The sequence below is a fragment of the Pteropus vampyrus genome, unplaced genomic scaffold (genome assembly GCF_000151845.1).
Source record: "Pteropus vampyrus isolate Shadow unplaced genomic scaffold, Pvam_2.0 Scaffold276, whole genome shotgun sequence".
In the NCBI taxonomy this organism is placed as follows: Eukaryota; Metazoa; Chordata; class Mammalia; order Chiroptera; family Pteropodidae; genus Pteropus; species Pteropus vampyrus.
The window spans coordinates 1,918,201-1,936,822 of NW_011889057.1; the positions used below are offsets into that span (position 1 = coordinate 1,918,201).

Below are 18,622 nucleotides of genomic sequence, written 5' to 3' on the forward strand. Positions count from 1 at the left end.
GGAGATCCAGGAGAGAAACCACCTGTTCTAGCATCTCCCACATCCCTGATGGAAGTCCCCCTAGTGTCTGCCCTGTTATCCCTCTTGTCACCAGGATTTCACTCTGGTGTGTGGAGAGGCACTGGCTCTCGAGTCAGTCCCTGGTGCTGACATCTGCGTGCACCTCCGTGAACCTCAGGTTTATGCCTGGAACATGGTGACGATAATATATACATGAAAGTAATATCTACACGTTGTCAGGATTAGAGACAATTAGGTAAAAGTATCCAGCATGTAGAAAGCCTTCAAAAGACACCATGCCCATCTGTGCCCAATACATGCAACTTTTTTTTCATTTACAAAGCCCTGATGAGTTCTCTATGCCTTTCCTCATTTGATCCTCATGACAGTTTAATGAGGGAGCCTGGGTAGGTGTCATTATCCTCGCGAGTGATGAGAACCCTGGTACAGAGCCCCTGAGTGACTTGCTCAAGGTCACACAGCACATTACTGGAGGCAGCCAGGTAAAACAGCCCCATAACACAACGTAAGGGGCCTGAAGACCTTCCCCTGGGTCTCTTTCCTCCATCCTTCCCCTGAGGGCCCCACACTGAGCCCCTTGTCTCTGGGATCCAGGTCGAGTTTGGGGTGCTCAGTGGAGTGGCTCTGCTTTCCCATCCTCCTTCAGCCTGGGGCATGCCCACTGTCACGTGCCTCCTCCCCAGCTCAACTAAGAGGTTTTATAGCCGTTTACGAGCAATTTCTGTCCATATATCACCAGAGATATATAGCCAGGCAAATATTAGGGACCCAAGCGGAGGTTTTAAGAGGCGAGTTTTACTGCTGCTGAAAGAAGGCGTGATGGACAGCCTGCCGAGACCCACCTCCCTCTCTCATACGGCCGGGCGGTGGCAGCATGGACTGGCGTTCAGCCGGGAAAAGTGTCTGTGAAGCCTGAGTGTCATGCTGGCACCCAGAGAGGTGCCCCGGTGGAGGCTAATGGTCCAAGGATGGGTCCTGGTCTTCAGAGAGCCGTGGGAGCGGGTGGGGAGACCAGAAGTCACAGGCTGGCTTGGACAGAACTCTCCAAACCTGAGCAGGAAGACACTGAGTTCCAGGGGATTCGATCCACAGAAACATGGATTGAAGTGAGATGCCAGGAAAACACTGCCCCACGTGGGCCACTGGAGGAGACTGCTGCATTGGCCCTTCACTGAGTCTTTAAAAACTGGATCTGAACAAGGAACCCCCTTGTTCAGAGGGCTGTACAACACGGCCTTTACACCATTGGGTCCTGCCCAGTGAGGAAGGTGTGCAGAGGAGGTCATCTTTGCCCTCCTTTGTCCCTCGTCCCAGGGCCCAACTCACCTGGCCCTTGCCCTGTGTGGGCTGCTGGGTTTGGGTGGGCGCAGAGGGGTGAAGAGAGCCTTCTTGGCTTTTAGCATATGGTGAGAAGATGTCCCGGGGAATCCTCGCTCCTGATTTAAGTGGCTCCGACAGCTTTATGGTGCCTCCTCGAGTGAGCCCCCAACGTTGGCCATTTAACTTTTTAGCGTCGTTTAACGCTTAGGCTCCAGCAGACAGGCAGGCCCCTCGGCCCCAGAGGCAGCAGCACTAAATCAGGACACTCTGAGGCCCCGATAAATAATTTTTACAGGGCACGAAGCCCATAGATCACCAGTGGGGGTGGGGGGAGAGTGGCTGTGATATTTCAACCAGTTGTCATATATGACTACCCCGTGCTCTGATCCAGGTCGTCCACATGGCAGCTGGCTTCACAACCACAGTCAGCTCCAGGGCCCCTGACACAGGACATGGGAGGGGTGATTGGGAGATGGTGCCTCCAATAACCCCACAGCCAGCAGATGGCCTGGGAACTCACAGTCTGCTCAACCTGCCCTAGTCTACAGAGTGTGGGTTCCCCAATCCGAGGTCCCTCTGGCACTGGGAAAAGGGAGGGCTCAGGGCAAGGTAGGCAGAAGTGAAGGGAAAGAAATTTCTGGAGCCAAATGGTCACTCTTCAGACCACCTTCCTTGTTCCCCAAACAACTGCAAACCTGAGAGCCCATGAGAGAACAGTATGGTGCATGCAGCCAGAGGGAAAAAGGCGGCACTAAGGGATGGAGGGAACATGCACGGAGTCAGCTCTGTGCCATTCTAGTGAAAGAGGCAGAGCAGCAGAGAGAGAGGTGTCAGGGGAGGTAGAAGGAGAAAGACAGGGACAGTGGGGAGGGGAGGAGAGGGACAGAAAAGTAAAGATGGAAAGACACAGAAAGACTCAGAAAAAAGGAGATGGAGGCAAGGGGAGACAGATAGAAACCCACCCAGAAAGGACACTTTAACAGTCTTTTCCTATAGCCTGATACCTAGCCAGAGAGATGGTGGTATGGACAGGCCCAGGGAGGGGTGGCATGTGTGCTAGGCCCGTTGTCTCCTGCGCCAGCTCCACGCTGCTCCCCACCCACCCCTCCCCTCAGTGCCCTTGCCCCGTCCCCTCATCTGTAAGATCCTGGGATTTGCAGGGACACTTAATCCATATGGAGCTGATTCATTCCCATCTAAATCATCTCCATGAGCCTCCCTAAGAGCCCTCTGATGTGCCAGCCGCCATTCCTCTCCCCCGGCAGTGGCGGGCTGGGGGCTGCCAGTAAACAAACCTCAGCCGCCATCCATCCATCCCAGCGTCGTCCATCAGTCCCGCCGAAACCATTCATCTCCGCACCCCTGCTTCCCCCACCTCAGTCCTCCAATCCTTCCATTGGTCTGTCTGTCCCTCTGTGTGTCCCCTCCTCCTCATGCCCCTCTACTAGAACCTCTTCTGCTCTGCCTTATTCTGGGTAGGATCTTGAGAGGTCACCTCTGCCACCCCTCTGCCTGCGGACAGGAGACTTACGTTACCCCTGGTGCAGCAAGATGGGCTGTCCTGGTTCACCGCCTTCCAAGAAGAGAGGCCTTCTGGTGGTTTCACTGTGCAGCATTGACAACCCACACTCAGGAAAGTTCTTTCTTCTGTCTGGCGTGTGTATCTAAGATTCACATAAGACCACGTGTCTGGACATGGGTGAGGATAAGATTATTGGGTTCTGTGCAGGCGTGAGAGCCTCCAGCATTTGTGATATGTACCTCTATGGGTTAATGTGGTATATGGAGTGCAAGACCAGTAAACAGCCCTTCTTCACCCCATCTCCCCCAGCAGAGTCCAGCCCAGCACATAGTAGGTGCTCCAGGTTTAGTTTACTGGCCATGATCTTGTTTATTAGCTCCAATGAGTCCAGTGACCTCACATACATCCCAGAGAGTTTTCAGAAGAATGACACAGTAGATCTGATACAGGGCCCAGATCATGGCACCTCTAGCCTGGCAGGATTTGCAGGAAACACGAAGGAGTATCTCTCATTTCTGTCCTCCCACCCAGACTTAGCCTAAGCCTGGGCGTTGAGCTTGCGCAGACAACTTTATGCTGGTAATAATGGGGCTGAGGAAGAGGAAAATGAGCAGGGTGCTGGTGGGGCCTTCCACGGCACCAAAGCAGAACCCTCACATGTCGGGGAGACCCTTATGTTTTACATATGCCAATTAACGGGGGGGGGGGGGTGGCGGGGGTCATTGCTGCTCCATCCCTGGCCTTATGCATGATTGTACTTCCCCTCTCAGGTCCTCATATTAGCCTTGGAGTGGTAATTCTGGGAGGAAAGCTAGGAATCTGCTAGCTCCTCAGGAGAGGAGGCAGGGGCAGTTCTGGTCCCATCTCAATTACTCCATCCACAGCACCAGCTGGGGAACAGGTCTGTCTCTGGAGTAGAGAGTTTGGTCAGACACTAGTAACCATTCAGGCATGAGCAAAAGGGTTTAGAGTGGTGAAATTGGAGTCACAAAGGGTGATGGCAGCATGTATGACAAGTGGCACAGTAAGGGAGAGTGGGAGAGGCAGAAGAAAGAGAGGTAGAGAAGATGGGTCTTCAGATGCCCTGAGCAGCTGGTGTCCCATCACTGCCAGCCCCTCTCCAAGACCCAGGACACCTTGTCGAGCACCTTACCTTCCTCAGACCAGACGGGGTAGAGAATCTCACTGTGGGAGTCCCAGCCCTCCCTTTTTTTCTCTGCCTCCCCACACTATTCGCCAACACCTTTTCCCCTTGTCATTAGTCCCCTCCAGGGAGCCACTGTGAGTACACAGAACAGGTGAAGCTTTTCCAGCTGCCATCCAGCTGTGAGGATCCCTGACCTTGCCCCGCCCCCCACAGAAGTAAAGGCTCTGATTCTAGACCAAAAGATGAGAAGAGTGGGGTGCGGGAGAGAGGGGCCGGAGGGAGTCATGGGGAAGCTAACCACTTGCCCCAGTTGTGTGAACATTTGTGTGGGAGGGGAGGGGCCTGCAGGTGGCAAGGCCCAGCTTAAAAGTGATAGAGTGCTTCTTAGTTCTCTGAGCTAGAGACATATGGAGTATATAAGACCAAGTAAAATGAGAAATTATTGCCTAAGAGAGAGAGAGGACACAGGAGAATAAGAAAAACTTCACAACAGGGAGATCCAATGCCACCTGCCCCCATCACCATAGTGACCTGATCCATCTGTGCTTGACTGGATCAAAGTCTGAGGGGGAAGGAGTCCTGAGAACTGACCTCCAGGACCTCCAGGGGAAAAGCTGGTCTCCCAAAGATATATTTCCCCAGTGTTACATAGAGCAAGGGGAGCGGGGCACAGCTGCTTGAATGCTCGAGGTGGGACAGCTGGTGGAGCTTTTCCCATCTTCCTCCTTCCTCTCTCTCCGTCCCTCCCCTCTCTCTAGTCCAATGGGGATCCAGTGCTCTCTTCTCCCATTGGCCTATCTCTCATGGTTCTCCCCAGCCTCCTGCACAGGGTCCTCCTCATCCATTCAGCAGCTCCCATCCTCCCTTGTCTCCTCCGAAACTTCTCTTCCTGCAAGAAGCCTATCAGGCCTTTTCTCTCCCTATGCATCACCCCTCCACCCCCCCGCCCCCAAAAGAGTCTACTTAAACTTGTGACTGATACAAGTCCTTTAGGATCTATTTGCGGCCTGGAGACTTTGTCCAGCAGGGTTTGAAATTTCTTTGGTCTATACATCCTCTATCATTCAACATCCATGTGTCCAAATTTGGCCGTGACCTCCACAATACAGGCAAGGAGCCAAGGGTTCATCTGGTCACCAGCACAGCTCCAGGAGCAACCTGATTTTTGATAGAGTTGACAGCCCTTTTTCTGACTTCATGAGGCAGAAGTGTCTAGAAGGATGCCGAGGGGCCTTAGAGGACCACTGAGTGTGGCCGATGCACTTCCGCTGGGGAAGTCATCTCCTGCCTGCCACAGCAAGCAGTCACTGAGGCTGGACAGCAGGAAGGTCTTCCGAAGGCTCTTCAGGTTGAAGGAAAGATTTCCAGGTTTCAATGAGCCTTTGAGGAGGGATGACCTTGACATTTCCAAGTTCTGAGGGAGCAGAGGGGTCTGTGAATCTGGAAAGGTTTACTTCTACCCTTGCAGGACTGACAAGAGGGAGAGCTACTTTCTCTTTCAAGAGCCCTGGCGCATTCACTCTCAGTGCTGTCCCATTCACAATTTCTTAGATAATTGTTTGTTCCTTGGCCAGAAATCTGGTTCTTGAACATCCTCTCCTGTTCTTTCCATGATCTGGGAACCATCTTAGGGAACCAACTCCAGCTCCATCTTATGGAGCCCGAAGAACTGAGAGGCATTTCTGGACAGTGACATGGCAAACCTACCACGAGATGGGACTGCTCCCTTATGGGACTGTCCTCTTCTCTTCTTTGGATGTGAAGGGAAAGGATGTGATCCTAAGGGGAAAGGGTAGGGTCGACGAGAGCAGGGTGTGATATCAGCTAGAGGGGCACCTCCGCCCAGCCGGCCCAGATCCAAATGTGCACATGATGGAAACCGTCTTCACGGCCAAGGGCCCCTCCCTCCCAGGGAGAAAATCCCACAAGTGGGGAACATCTGGATCAAGCCGCAGCCTTGAAAGCTAAACATCAAAAGAGGGTTTCCGAGTGACCCTCCCCACAGGCCCTGCTCCAAGAGAAATTGCAGATCTTCCTGCTTGAAGCTTTTAAGTGTCACAGAACCCCTCAAGTTTGGGATTGCTCCTTATTCACGGAGACAGATGTCCCCGAGTGAGCCGGTTGGGTTTGATTACCCCCCGCGGGAGAGGGTGTGTGAGACCGGATCCTGGCTGTGTTGGGGGCTAGCCTGGGTTTTAAAGCTGTGATGAGGGGCTCCAGCAGTTCAGGCTGGGGGCTGGGGAGAGCAGGGACAGGTGGGCCTTTTAAAACGTGCCTACATCAAAGGTTTGAGTAGGCTCCCTTCCCAGCATCGGCGCCTCAGGGCAGGAAAGCAGTGATTTCATCACATAACTGCACGTAGGACATATCTCAGTCTGAGAACTTCTAGGGAATGTGGAGAGGGGAGGGAGGGTGCTCCCCAGAGGGGAGAAAAGGGCAAAGGGGGTTTCTCATTTCCAAAATAGCCTGCCCGGGCCAAGGAAAATGGGGCCATATGCTGCTTCCCTCCCATTCTGCCCCGTGGAGGGAGAGCTGGAGGGTGGGGTGCATTCTTCCAAGGTGGGGAGGAGGGAGCAGCTGCAGCAGCAGGATGTGGGAGCAGCATCTGGATGGAGAATGAAGGGGAAACAGAGGCATCTTCCTCAAAGGCAGAGCACGTAACTCCAGGAGACATTGGCTTTTCCCTCCCTGGTCCCCAGGCTCTTTCCAGGCCTAGAAATCAGAGAGCATAGCCATGGACAATCGTGCTGGCAGGGGGCTTGGACTATGTGGCTAGGGAGGGGTTAGGGAGGTGTCCCAGAGCCAGCTGGAATCCCAGTTCATATTTGAGTAATCTGCCTGCAGAATGGGTGAGAGTGAGTTCTGGGATGTTCACATCTCACTGTGACTTTAAGAAACCAGTGTTTTATTCTTGGGGGTAAAAGGTGACCTTCAATTTGGAGGGGTGTAGGGAGAAGTACCATTTGTTTACAATTTACATTAGACCCTCTTTCCAGACACCTGGTAGCCCCTCTTCTCTCCCCTTTCCGCATAGAGGTTTGTGGATGTGCAGGTGCTCCGTGAGGCCTGGATGTACCTCCAGTGTTGCTCCTTCCCACACTGCTCGATAAAGATCTATTTACAGTTCTTTCCCCAATCTAGACTGCCAGCTCCTTAAAGGCACAGACTGCCTTATTCTTCCTGTGTTCCTAGTGCTGGCACAGGGCCTGGCAGAGGGTAGGTGCTCAGCCATGCTCCCTGCTCCATCCCCCGGCTGGAGCTCATTCTCCCATGGCCAATGTTCTGGGGAAACAAAGGACAACCCACATAATGATTCTTAGCAGCCCAGAGCCCTCCAAGGGGCTACAAGGGCAGCTTCTAGCTGACTTCCTCAGGGAGTCTTTTGGGAGGACCCTCGCTGACAGCACTTTCTCTCGCCTCTGAAATTTATTGTCCATAAGGTTTACCTTCATAGTCACATTTATTGTGATTCTTTTTTAAATCTAGGATGGATGTGTCTTTTTTTTCACACGAGACCCAGTGCTCTTTGGGATCAGATTCTTTTATCCCTACACTTTACATGGGCCCCAGTGCCAGCACGAAGGGGGAGTTCAGTCAAGGTAGTTTGGCTGTTGACTGGCTGACCCTCTCCTCCAAGTGCTGGTGTCTCAATCTTGATATGGTAGCTTGTCTGGGGGCTCTGATAGCTGAGCATTTGGGAGCTGCTTAGTTGGGGATGTCCTGGCCTGATGGGGTGAATAGGACACATGAAAGAGCCCTTATCCCAGTGAGGTGAGGACACGGGCATGAATAACTCTGCAGGCTGAGAATGCTTGAGGGGGATGTTGTGGAAATGGCAGAGATCAGTGAGTTTTATTTAGAAAGACTCTTTGGGAGAGGGAGTTATGAAAGAAGTTGGAAGGAAAGAAGGGAAGGGCTAAGCAGAAGTTGAAGGGTGATATCCAGCTAGGATAGACTTGGCAGAGGGCGAAGAGGCTAAAGTAGCTTTGCCTGTGGGTGAGGGCCCAGCTATGAGCCTGGCAGGTCTTGTGTCCAGGAGGGGTCCTGGCAATGGTAAATATCCACTCTATATTCTGAGGATTGTACCCACCTCACCATGACCTGCTCCCATTCCCCCTCAAACTCTAGGCCAGATGGGATCTTATATCTCACAGTGATCTCTAGGCCCAGCCTAACCTGTGCTCTGGCAACATCGCCTGACACCAATCTCAGGTCAGATCAGCTTTGCTCCACACCCTCGAGGTCCTCTCGGGCTAAAGCTGCCTTTGAAGTTGATGGAGAGAAGATTGGTGAGCTGTGCGCTGAACCTAGATCTCCCAGCCGTCAATGAGGTGGGGAGGATATCCACTTTGAGCCCTTTTACAGGGCTGAGGTGTTGACACTTTAGTTGTCAAAACTTGAGTTTTTCATCCTTGAATGCTGTGTGAGGCTGACTGAATTGCCAGGCATCTCTGAGCTGGAGGGTAGCAGCATTGCTCAGCTCTAGGGACCACCATTCACTGCACTCCTGGAGCACAACTCTAGGTGGTGCCATTCACATAGAATTCAGTGTGCATGACAGGCCCCTCCCACTCCAAGCTATGTGACAGGGGCTGTCATCATGCCCTTTTTGGGTCAGGGTTCTGTATAGCACCCCAAGCCGAGAAACTAGGAATGTTCAAGTGAGGCTGAGACAGAGAGATTGACAAAATGATATCCAGCGTTTAAGTCCTCATAAGAAACCGGAGCTGTCTCTCAGAACCACAGGACCAAGGAGCAGTATGCAGTCTTAGACTAGGTAGCAGAAAAAAGAAAGGACAAATTCCATCCATCAGAGAAGGAACACTGCCTTAGATTCCCAGATTGAAAAAGACAACCTGGATAACCTGTATGTAAGCCCCCAGCAGGGTTGGTGCTTAGTAGGTATGCAGTTATTATGGGAATGAGAATCAGTGTCTACATTCCAGTCTCTAGGTTTGGGGGTTCTTGGAGGCAGAAAGGCATGGGAATTTGCTGAAATCTGAAATGGGATCCTGACCCAGATGGGGGTCAGGAATTCGTTTCCTTCCCTTTTTCTCCTTCTTAGAGAAAGCTTAGTTCACTGTTTAGGATGAAAAATAACAACCAGATGAATGAAAGAAGGATCATCAGGAATGATAAATAATACGCTCCAGATGTGGCTTCAGAGCACAGCATCTGAATGAGCACTGCTGCCTCCACATAGTCACCTTGGGGGGAGATCCCTTATTCCAACAAGGCTGCAATGACACAAGCTTTTGTAACTCCTCTTTTGGAATAGTCTTCAGTATATGGGATTTGGTTTTCGAATGTCCTTATTGATGACAAATTTTCATTCTTTGCTTTTGGGAATCAGTCAAAAAATAGTTTATAGTTAATAATAGTTGTCTCGAATATTTTGTAAAATGGCCAGAAAGTCCATTTTTAAAGGAGACTGCAAAAATATTTTAATCAGTAGAGGAACATAGGAAATAAATATATGTCCTTTTTAGGTGGCTGCTTTGAAGGACAACCCTGGTTTGTTCTCCTGCATTTGTTTAAAGGAGCTAATCACAGATATATATCCCATGTTGTATTCTATATAATTAAATAATGTATTATAATGTTGAAGGCTGTATGCTAACCACTTCCTCCTCCTTCTCTTGCTATTATGAATTAATGCCTCTGACAATGTATACGATGCATTTGTTTTTGCCAAGGGAGGGAGGAAGTAGAGGCATAGGGCAGACTCAAGTGAGGAATCAGTACAATTATCCAGGGCAAAGTTTTGGGTCCCCATCTACACTTGAGAGTTGCCTAAATCTGCACTCCTCTCTGGACTAGCTCTATGTTCATTGTTCCAGAGGATTTAGACAACTGGCCAGAGTGTGAACAGCCCTTTTAGGGCAAGATTTATGTCTTAGCTTGGCTCCCTGTCATTCACCTGCAAAATTCGTCACTGAGATCTAAGAGAAGGCACCTGCTGGTTCGTGAATTATGTTAAAATGTAATTTTCACAAAAATGGAGAGGGTGCGGACAAAATGAACCTACACCACAAATCTGTTTATAGCAGTTATTAGCTAACCTAAATGTAGAACTCTCCAGTGGAAGAAGTTTTCAGCAAGATTTCCTTTCCTGAGGGAAGATTAGGAAGAAATGGGTGGACACCAGATCAGGGAGACTGAGGGTCATTCTCAGGAATACTTACCTGCCTTGAGCAGTGGCATCTCTGTCCATTTGAAAACTGCTGTCTCTGGGCTTGAGTTGGGTGTGTGTGTGGAGTAGTGGAGGAGGGATTGCCTGGGCTGAGGGGTTGAGGGAGGGATGGAATGACCTCCAGGAGGCCTAGCCAGGCAGAACGCTTTGTGCTCCTTTGCTGATAGACCAAGCTGCAAATCAGGAATTTATTAGGAGCTGAGACTCATTTTCCCACCCTTTATAGCCCTGACGACTCCGAGCCAAACTCTGGCAAGGGGCTTCCTCATGGTTTTAATTAGACAATTAATTTTTTATTGAGTCGTTTGATTTCCGGAGCCGATTTCACTCTCCCTCTTGTCTCCCACCTGCCCCCCAGCTGTGAACAGCCACAGGGAGACAGGAGGATTCAGGGAGAGTGCAGAGAAAAAAAAATGCTGTCTGCCTTTGAGGTGATATAGGCGTCAGGGAGTGGGGAGGGGGGCGGGACTCGCTCTGCCACCCTCAGCTGGTCTAGCACCAGAGACACTATCCAGAGCTCAGACCTGGGCTTGCAGGGCTTGCACAAAGCCTTTCTTAGCTACCCCTCCAAGCTTCTCCCAGGCTGTCCGGCTAATTAGTAACATGGCATGGGAGTGGGGGCAGGGAACAGTGCCGAAATACATTAGCAGCATTTCTGCGGTTAATCCTGGCGTGCTTGGAAGCTGTTTACCCTCTACCCAGGGATTAGGAACCTGTTTGAGTTAGAGGGGCAGAGAGAGGCCAGGGCTGGGGTCTGTCCCCCACCTGCTTTTAGGAGTTGGGGTGGGGGCGCTGAGCCAGCAGAAAAAAAGAAGTCTGAGAAACCTGTCTCCAATCTATCTCCCTTATTGATCTCCCTGCCGTCCAGCTGCTGGCCTGCTTTTGAATCTTGATCCTTTCCGCTCCTGCTCCACCCATGGCCACTGCCCTTGTTGTCAAATAACAACTTGACTTGGAAAGGTGGGGAGGAAGAGGCGAGGATGCGGTGTTTAGCAGTAGGGATACGCTGGGGTGCAGAGGGGTCCCATAAAGGTCATATGTGTTCTCTTGGAGGAGGGAGGAGTCCCCTCCTAAGTTCTGACCATCACCGTACTCCACCTTGAAAGGAAGAGAAGGCTAGACTCTAGGAAGAACTTACTTTCAGTAGCAGAAACAAGTAGCTCCTTCTTCAGAGTTTCATGATATGGCAAGACCAATGTTTTATTGAGAGCAATGTTGCTCAGAGGCCTTGGAATTGCAGGGAGTGACAGGACTGTTTCCTCAGGTGTCCTGTTGGTGGGGACATTGTCACTTGTTGTTCCAGTACGAATATTCCTGAAAGTGTACAGACACACAGACACACACACACACGCACACACACAGCGACCACACTGAAAGACATCTGCAGACACAGAAGTGGGCTCTGAGGAGCCTCTGGGCACAGGGCTCTGGGGTCCTTGCAGGTCAAACAAGCCCCCGCAAAAGAAAAAAAACAGGTTACCATTCAAAGAGAGGGGCTCTGATGACCCTCCTCATCACCCATGTTCTCCTCTAGCCTGAGTGCAACACCAGCTTCTGTGAATGTGTGGACCCATCTGCCCCACCCCCACTGGGGGGCCCAGGAGAGCACAGACTTTCCTTGGGGCTCAGGACTGAAAGAAATAGCACAGATTTATACTAGATTGTGAAGAGCACAAAGATAAAAAGACCCAGAGATCAAAATGCCTCCAGAAACTCAGTGTGCAGACTTTTGGATCTAGGATTTGTTCTGTAAATAGATTTTCTTCTTTTTCTGGGAAAACTCACATTGAGTGATCCCTCTGCTAGGGCTCAAGGTAGTTCCATGCTGGGAGTGAGAGACAGCCCCAGGATGGGACTCTGTGAGACACAGTCCTGCCTCCTGCTGGAGGACACCTCTGACAGCCTATCTGCTAACTCTCAAGCTGTGCAGAATGGAATTCAGAAATCTGCAGAAGAAAGGGACAGAAAGGTTGTGTATGGGGTGGGGGTGAAGGCAGAGCAAGCCCAAGATTATCCATTGATATTTGTGCCTCCATGTGGCTCCATGTGGGAGAATTCAGACCTTTCAGGACTCAGAACATTGGGTGAGGGGGTGCAGTATGTGCGTGTGGGGATCCTAAGCAGGGCACCTCTGGGACAATGGGAACAAAGGCCAGGCATGTAGGCAAACCTCTGTCAGAGAGGTCATGCGTGTGTGTGTGTGTGTGTGTGTGTGTGTGTGTGAGGGTATCCTCTATAGGGAAAAGGGAAAGAGAAATGGTGAAAATAGGAGAAAAAAATAAATAAAAATGAAGGCACTGAAACAGAGAAAGAGCAAACTAACAGGTCCACACAAAGAGATGCCGAGAAATACCCTGTGAGCTTGGGGAGTGGGTGGCAGACAGCAGGAGGAGGGGAGGGAAGAGCCTCAGGAGGGTCAGCAACCAAAACAACTGGCCAGGCTTCTGCCTGGGAAGGTGGGCAGGAAGGCGGAGAGGGTGGGGGACTGCAGAGAAAACCCCCACTTGCCGGACGGAGGAAAGGGGCAGTAATGGAGTCTGCTTCTCCCAGCTCTTAAGCTAACAGCGTTCTTCCCCTGCCCTCTCCCTGAGCCCAGGCTGAGATTGACGGGACTGCAGCTTCTCTGGGTCCTGGGTGGATTTGAATAATTAAGTCATCTGGATTCTTATGATTTACCATTTTCAATGATAAATAGACAGCGCCCAAGCCAGCCAGTTGGCAAAACTCTGGCTGCTAGTTATAATTTGTCAAGCTGCCAGCAGATTCATGTTTTATGCTAATGGAGAGAGACTCATTGACTAGGGGGAGGCAGTGACCGGGTCAGCTCTTTCCTCAGGCACCCCAGAGGTCGAGAGGTCAGGGGAGAAAGGCTGAGGCCGGTATGGATTTTCTGTAAGGGTCAGTGTAATTTTATAATAATTCAGCGAGTACATATACTCTTGCATACACAGAAGGTCATGTATGCAGAGAAATGTTCAGATCTGCATGCACCTCCCAACACACGCACACCTGATTCTGTGCAGGCGTCTGGGCCCAGTGCACATAAGTCTGGAGCAAGGAAGACTTGTCCACCCCCCTTCAGCTTACTTGCACATGCATACCCTTGCTGTCACCTTCAGGCTCGTGATTACACCAACGCGAACCTGCAGCCTGCTCAGAAACCCAGATTAGCCTACCTCCAACATTCCACCACCACCACCAACAACAACAATGCACACCTCAAAGATTTGGAGGGCCCTCACCAACCATCCCCAACCCTTTATTTCAGGGCTTTTCCCGCCTGCCTATCCCAGTGCACACCTCTCCCTCCAGTGGGGGAAAACAAATGAGTCCCAGGGCAGTCCTGTTTTTCAAACGACTGGGTCTGGGTAGCTGGAGCTGGGAAGACAGGCACTCTGTGACCAGGCACATGGGAGGCTACAATTAAATTCAGCTGAATGCAAACTTCTTTTTCATTAATTTGTTTATTTATATATTTGTCCACGCTCATCGACACCTCATAGGGGCAAGAATCTTTTTTGACAGTCATGACAAACTGAAGTAGAGACAATGCTTTGCACATAGTACATTCTAAATAAATATTAGTGGCATGAACAACTGAAGCTACAGACTTCTGAATGGAATAGACTGCTCATTCTCCTTCAGTTCTCCACCTCAACAAACCTTTTTTTTTTTATATCACTGGTTTGAGAGGCCAGAGAAGAGGTGCAGGTCTAGGTGAAAATCAACTATTCCTTGATGCAAGGAATTTGGGCCTCTGGTATGATAAGACATTCTAATTTTATACCAATTGAAGCAATCTGGTCTCAATTTTGACCCCCGATTGCCCTCAAAATGGATCAATGAACAAGGGAGGCCTGAGGAAGGAGCATCTGCCCTTCTTCCTGCCCTGAAGAGAATTTGAATTTGCTTTGAGCAGCTTGTAAGCAAGGCCGGAAGCTGCCGTTCCTTACCATGGCAGCTGTAAGGTTTGGTGGGGCTGTGAGGAAGGATTAGGGGCAAGGGAGAAACATTCCATTTCCCTGTTTCCCTCCACTCCCATATGAGGGAGAAAAACACAGTGGCAAACTGAACAGAGAAGAGGCCAAGGCAACAAGGAGAGCCCAAAGGCAGAAGCTGCTTCCAGTGTCAGGCTCCAGGAGGCAACCGCAGCTGTCGGCTCTGCACTGAGATTCCGGGTCCTGCGAAGTGAACAGGGTTCCTTCCTTCCCCGTTGGGCCAGGTAGGGGCAAAGGAGCTGCTCTGGGCAGACAGTCTGCATCTGTTCCACCAAGACCTGGAATGAGTGACCTTCCTTCTTTGCTGAGCAGGTGTGGATGGCGGTGGACCCAGCTAGTCAGAGTTGTTCCTTGGAGAGACAGCCAAGAGCCAGAATCGACCAGTCTCTCCATCCAAGGGCAAGGGGACCCCTAAAAACCCTGGGAATAGGGAAATAGGTTTGCTTATTTAATAGTTCGAGGCGCTGACCTGGCATCACTGACCTCACCTCCCTGCAGCAAGGTGAGGTCCTGCAGACCTTCACTTACCCTGGGAAAGCGATGGCCTTGGGGGCACCAGCAACTCCACCTCCGTGGGCAGGGACAGGGCTGCAGATGGCTGGAGGTGAGGAAGGATTTTCTGGGATTAGCCATGGGGATGTGACGGCAATAATCATGATTGATATAGAAAACAAGTCGATTCATCCCTCACCTGATCTGCAAAGCTTACTCCCCTTTTTGCTCTTTACTTCCAATCCTAATATTTGCATGCACGTAATGAACTCCTGAGGGTAGGGCGCTCGTTAGCTTGCCTAAAGATCTCGGAGCAAAGCCTCTGGGATACAAAAATAGTACAAGAACCCCAGATGGAGAAAGGAAGGAAGAGGGAGAAATATAAATGAGGGACAGAAGCTCAAGAAAAGGGAAGGAAAGCTAAAAGCAATGCTGGAAAGTGCAGGACTGAGGCCCCCTAAGGGAGAACTGCAAAGTTTACTGTGGACATGGCTTTCCAGCTGGTTTGAGGGGCCTTTAGCCCATCCTCAAGGCTTACGATGCTCTTGGAAGACCTGGCTGACCTCAGTAACCTGCCCCATTCCACTTTGGGGAAACAAAGAAGTTATCTAATTGGCTCTAACTGGGAGGTTGTCCGGGGAGCACCTGAATAGGGTATGGGAGTGCAGGTCTAACAAGCCAGACACATAGCTACCCCAACCTGAGCTCCTCTGCAGGCTGAATCTAAAATCACTTTACCAATTAATCTCTTAGTATATATGAGTTCAGTGAAATATCCTACAAACCTAAAGTTTACTTGCCCTAGTAGGAAACGTCCTCATTCTCTTTCAAGAGTGAGATTCTTCCTCTGGCTCCTCCAGCACTTGCAAACCTCATGCCAAGCTCTTTACAGATTAATCCAACCCCTTCTGGAATGGAGAAACCCCTTGGCCTAGAAGGTAGTTTTCTGAGGCAGGGTTGGAGATTAAGGATGGCAAAGGAGGAAGATTTTTCTTCTCACCAAAGAAGAAAACAAAGACGTCCTTCCCAGAGTGGACTAAGACTTATCTTTGCCCCTCTCTCTTCTGTACATATACAGGCAGGCTCACTAAGATTATAGGAAGACAGGACCCTCCAGTGCAAAGGGCTCATTTGACATGTAACCAAACTGAAGCTAAAGGTCTCAGAGTCAGAGGGTCACCAAAGAATAAAGCAGCCCAGTCTCCAGACAGCCTCGGCCAGCAGGGTCAGAGTGGAAGTGCTAGGGGCAGCCGGAGAGGGAACAGCCTAGGAGACAGGTCCACTACCTGCTTCTCTCTCAACTGCCTCTTCTGCTTCATGTGCTGGTTTTGGAACCAGTTCTTGACCTGCTAAGCTTCAAGGCCAGCCTGGCTGAAGCAGGTACAGCTGCGGGAGGAACTCCTCTTCCAAGCTGGGTCTGCTGCTTTGCTGGAGAAGCTGTTGCAGGAGGCCTGGGCGGGCACTGGAGCCAGGGGAATCGATGGTGGTAGGTCAGGGACACGGCAGCCCGATGTGCAGCCTAGTGGGGCAACCTGGTAGCTGGGAGACCCTGCCTCGGCCCCACCTGGCCTCTCCCTGCCCAGCCTCCACTCTATGCTTCCCCTGCCTATGCTCCTCCTGAATGAGATCCCCTTTCTGTTGACCTGTTTTTGTTCTCTCTTTTTCTTTCTTTTCTCTTTCTCTCTCTGTATCTTTATTTCCCACTTTTCCTCCCTCTTTTTGCTTTCTTTCTGCCCCACCTTCACTTTTTCTCCCTCTATTTTCCCTTCCTTCACTTTTTCTTCCTTTTATCTATCTTTCCTCATTTCTCACATTTCTCTCTTCCATTTCTTTTCTTTTACATTTTTTACTTCTTCTTTTGCTTCCCTTTTCTCTTATTTCTAGCTCCCTCCTTTTATTAATTTGTTTTCTCTTTCTCTATTTTTTCTTGATTTCTCTTTGTTTCCTTTCTGCTATTTTCATCATAAAACTAATTAAATCCTGCTTATTCGTTCTCTCCTTTGTCACGATTCCCTCATGGTCATCTCTCCCAGCCACACTCCCTGGGGCCCTTTCCTCTGCCCCCAGCATTAGGGCTTTCTCAAATCTCTGGTTCCCTCACTGTCATTCTCAGTTTTTCCAGTCCTTTGTGCTGTTTCCTCGACCTTCTTTCTATCTTCCTTTGTTTCTAAATTCTCTCTCTTAGGCACATGGCATAAAACGGCGCCCTCTCCAAGTCAGAGCTTCTGTCCTGTCTGGCCAGCTATCCTTCATACCATTCTTTCTCATCTTCCCTCAACTTGGGGTTCAATCTCAAGGGCCCAGGAATAGGCCTGTTTCCCCTAGTTGAAAAGTTAGGGGCTGGATCCACAGCTCCCTACTACAGGCTTAGAGAAGCCTTGCCAAACTCATTCTGTCAATCCTAATAAAAAAGAGAAAGAGGAAGAGAGGAAAGGAAAGCATAAAACAGACAATCCCACAGATTGTGGGGTGGAGGGTGGGGAGAGGGTAAGTGTTCAGGAGGTAGGGGCATAAAGGGCTGGCTTCATCAAGGAAGGAGGAGGCAAAGCCCAGAGCCAGGCGCCTTCTCTCAGAGCACCCAGACCCCGGCAGCCGGCAAAAGAAGCCGCAGGCGGCTCTATTTTAATTTTGAGATAGCGACGGGATGAGACCTTCCAGCCAACTCCTCTAGGCTGGAGAGGTGCCCAGGGTCTCAGGATAGGAAGACAGAAAGGGGCTTAGATTTGTTCTGAATATCAGTCGCCTCCCCGTCTGCCCCTGGACACGTCCCTCTCAAGGACCAGTGTTTTGGAGACCAAGCTTTAGGCAGTGCCGGCTGTGGCCTCCTACACCTCTCAGCTAGAAGGGCCCAATTCCGGGGGTCTGGTAGAAGCAGGTGCCAGGGCAGCAGCTGCATTACCAGCAGAAAAACCTCGGGCTCAGTGAAAACAAAGGCCTGGGCGGTTTTGGCGCTCCTGACCGAGGAGGCGCTCCTGTCCTGCACTTTCCAGCATTGCTTTTAGCTTTCCTCCCTTTACTGGAGGTGGAGGCGTGGGCCAGGCGGGACCAGAGAGATCACTGCGTGGACGTGGGAATTTTCTCCCCTGTGATCCACAGCCACTCCTGGCTCTTTCAAAACAAAACAAAATAAAGCAAAACAAACAATAAAACAGATCCAAATCAAATGAGCCGGCTGTCGCCTGCCCAGCTCTTCAGGCAGCACCACAAACCTCAGGTGCAGCCGAGACTCTCCGCCCAGGCCGGTCTTCGAGAGTTCTCTGGCGACTCCGCAGTGCACCTGCTGCGGCCTCCACCCCTCGCTTGCTTTCCCAGATCACCCTGCAGGTCTGGCCTGCCCAGGCCCCCCGTCCCCCGTCACTCTCTTCCCGGGCCCTCCAGTTCAGCCGCTCCCTCTGAACCCACCCTCTGCCCTTGACTCCTTTTTGCAGAGCCTTCTCCATCTCTTCCTCCCAAACACAGGATATTTCTTGGAGGGGGGGCCAATCTCAGCCCCGAGACGGGGCAGGGAGCTCTTTTACCGCCCTCCTTTGTGAGCTGAGAAAATAGGAAGGTTGTGCTGGGGGCGGGGGCGGGGCGGAGGAGGGCACTCCCTTGACTCCATCTTAGGGACGTGGGTCTCTAAGTTAATTGGATTTAAAAGGAGAAGATATTTGGAAGTTATTCCTTATTTCGTGTCACTCCTAAGTTAAAATCAGCAAGAGGTCCCGGGGCAGCAGGGGCTGAGGCTGTCCTGGGCAGAGACTCTGGGCGGGTACCCAACCCCCCATCCCACAGAGTCAGGAGCTGCTTTTTTCGGCTACTGCTTCTCTCCCTTTAGCCGATATCCCTCTTAGGATCTCTAAGCGTCTATAAGGGTTTGTTAGGGTGAGCAGGTTCAGGACCCTCCGGGTTCTTCTATATCAGCCCTGATCGGGAAACCAGCAAAAGCA

General features: G+C 50.9%; 1 long non-coding RNA gene across 2 annotated transcripts; it reads right to left on the bottom strand.

Annotated features, from left to right (window-relative positions):
* Positions 1–13,648: 13,648 nt before the first annotated feature.
* LOC105302632 lies at positions 13,649–16,445 on the bottom strand. 2 transcript variants are annotated; one of them, XR_896841.2, is made up of 3 exons: positions 15,980–16,445; positions 14,730–14,820; positions 13,649–14,621 (listed from the first exon to the last, which is right to left on the bottom strand). It is a non-coding gene; the product is annotated as an uncharacterized LOC105302632 (long non-coding RNA). The 2 variants fall into 2 exon arrangements; XR_002776358.1 differs by lacking the exon at positions 15,980–16,445 and having other exon boundaries at positions 14,730–15,971.
* Positions 16,446–18,622: the final 2,177 nt, after the last annotated feature.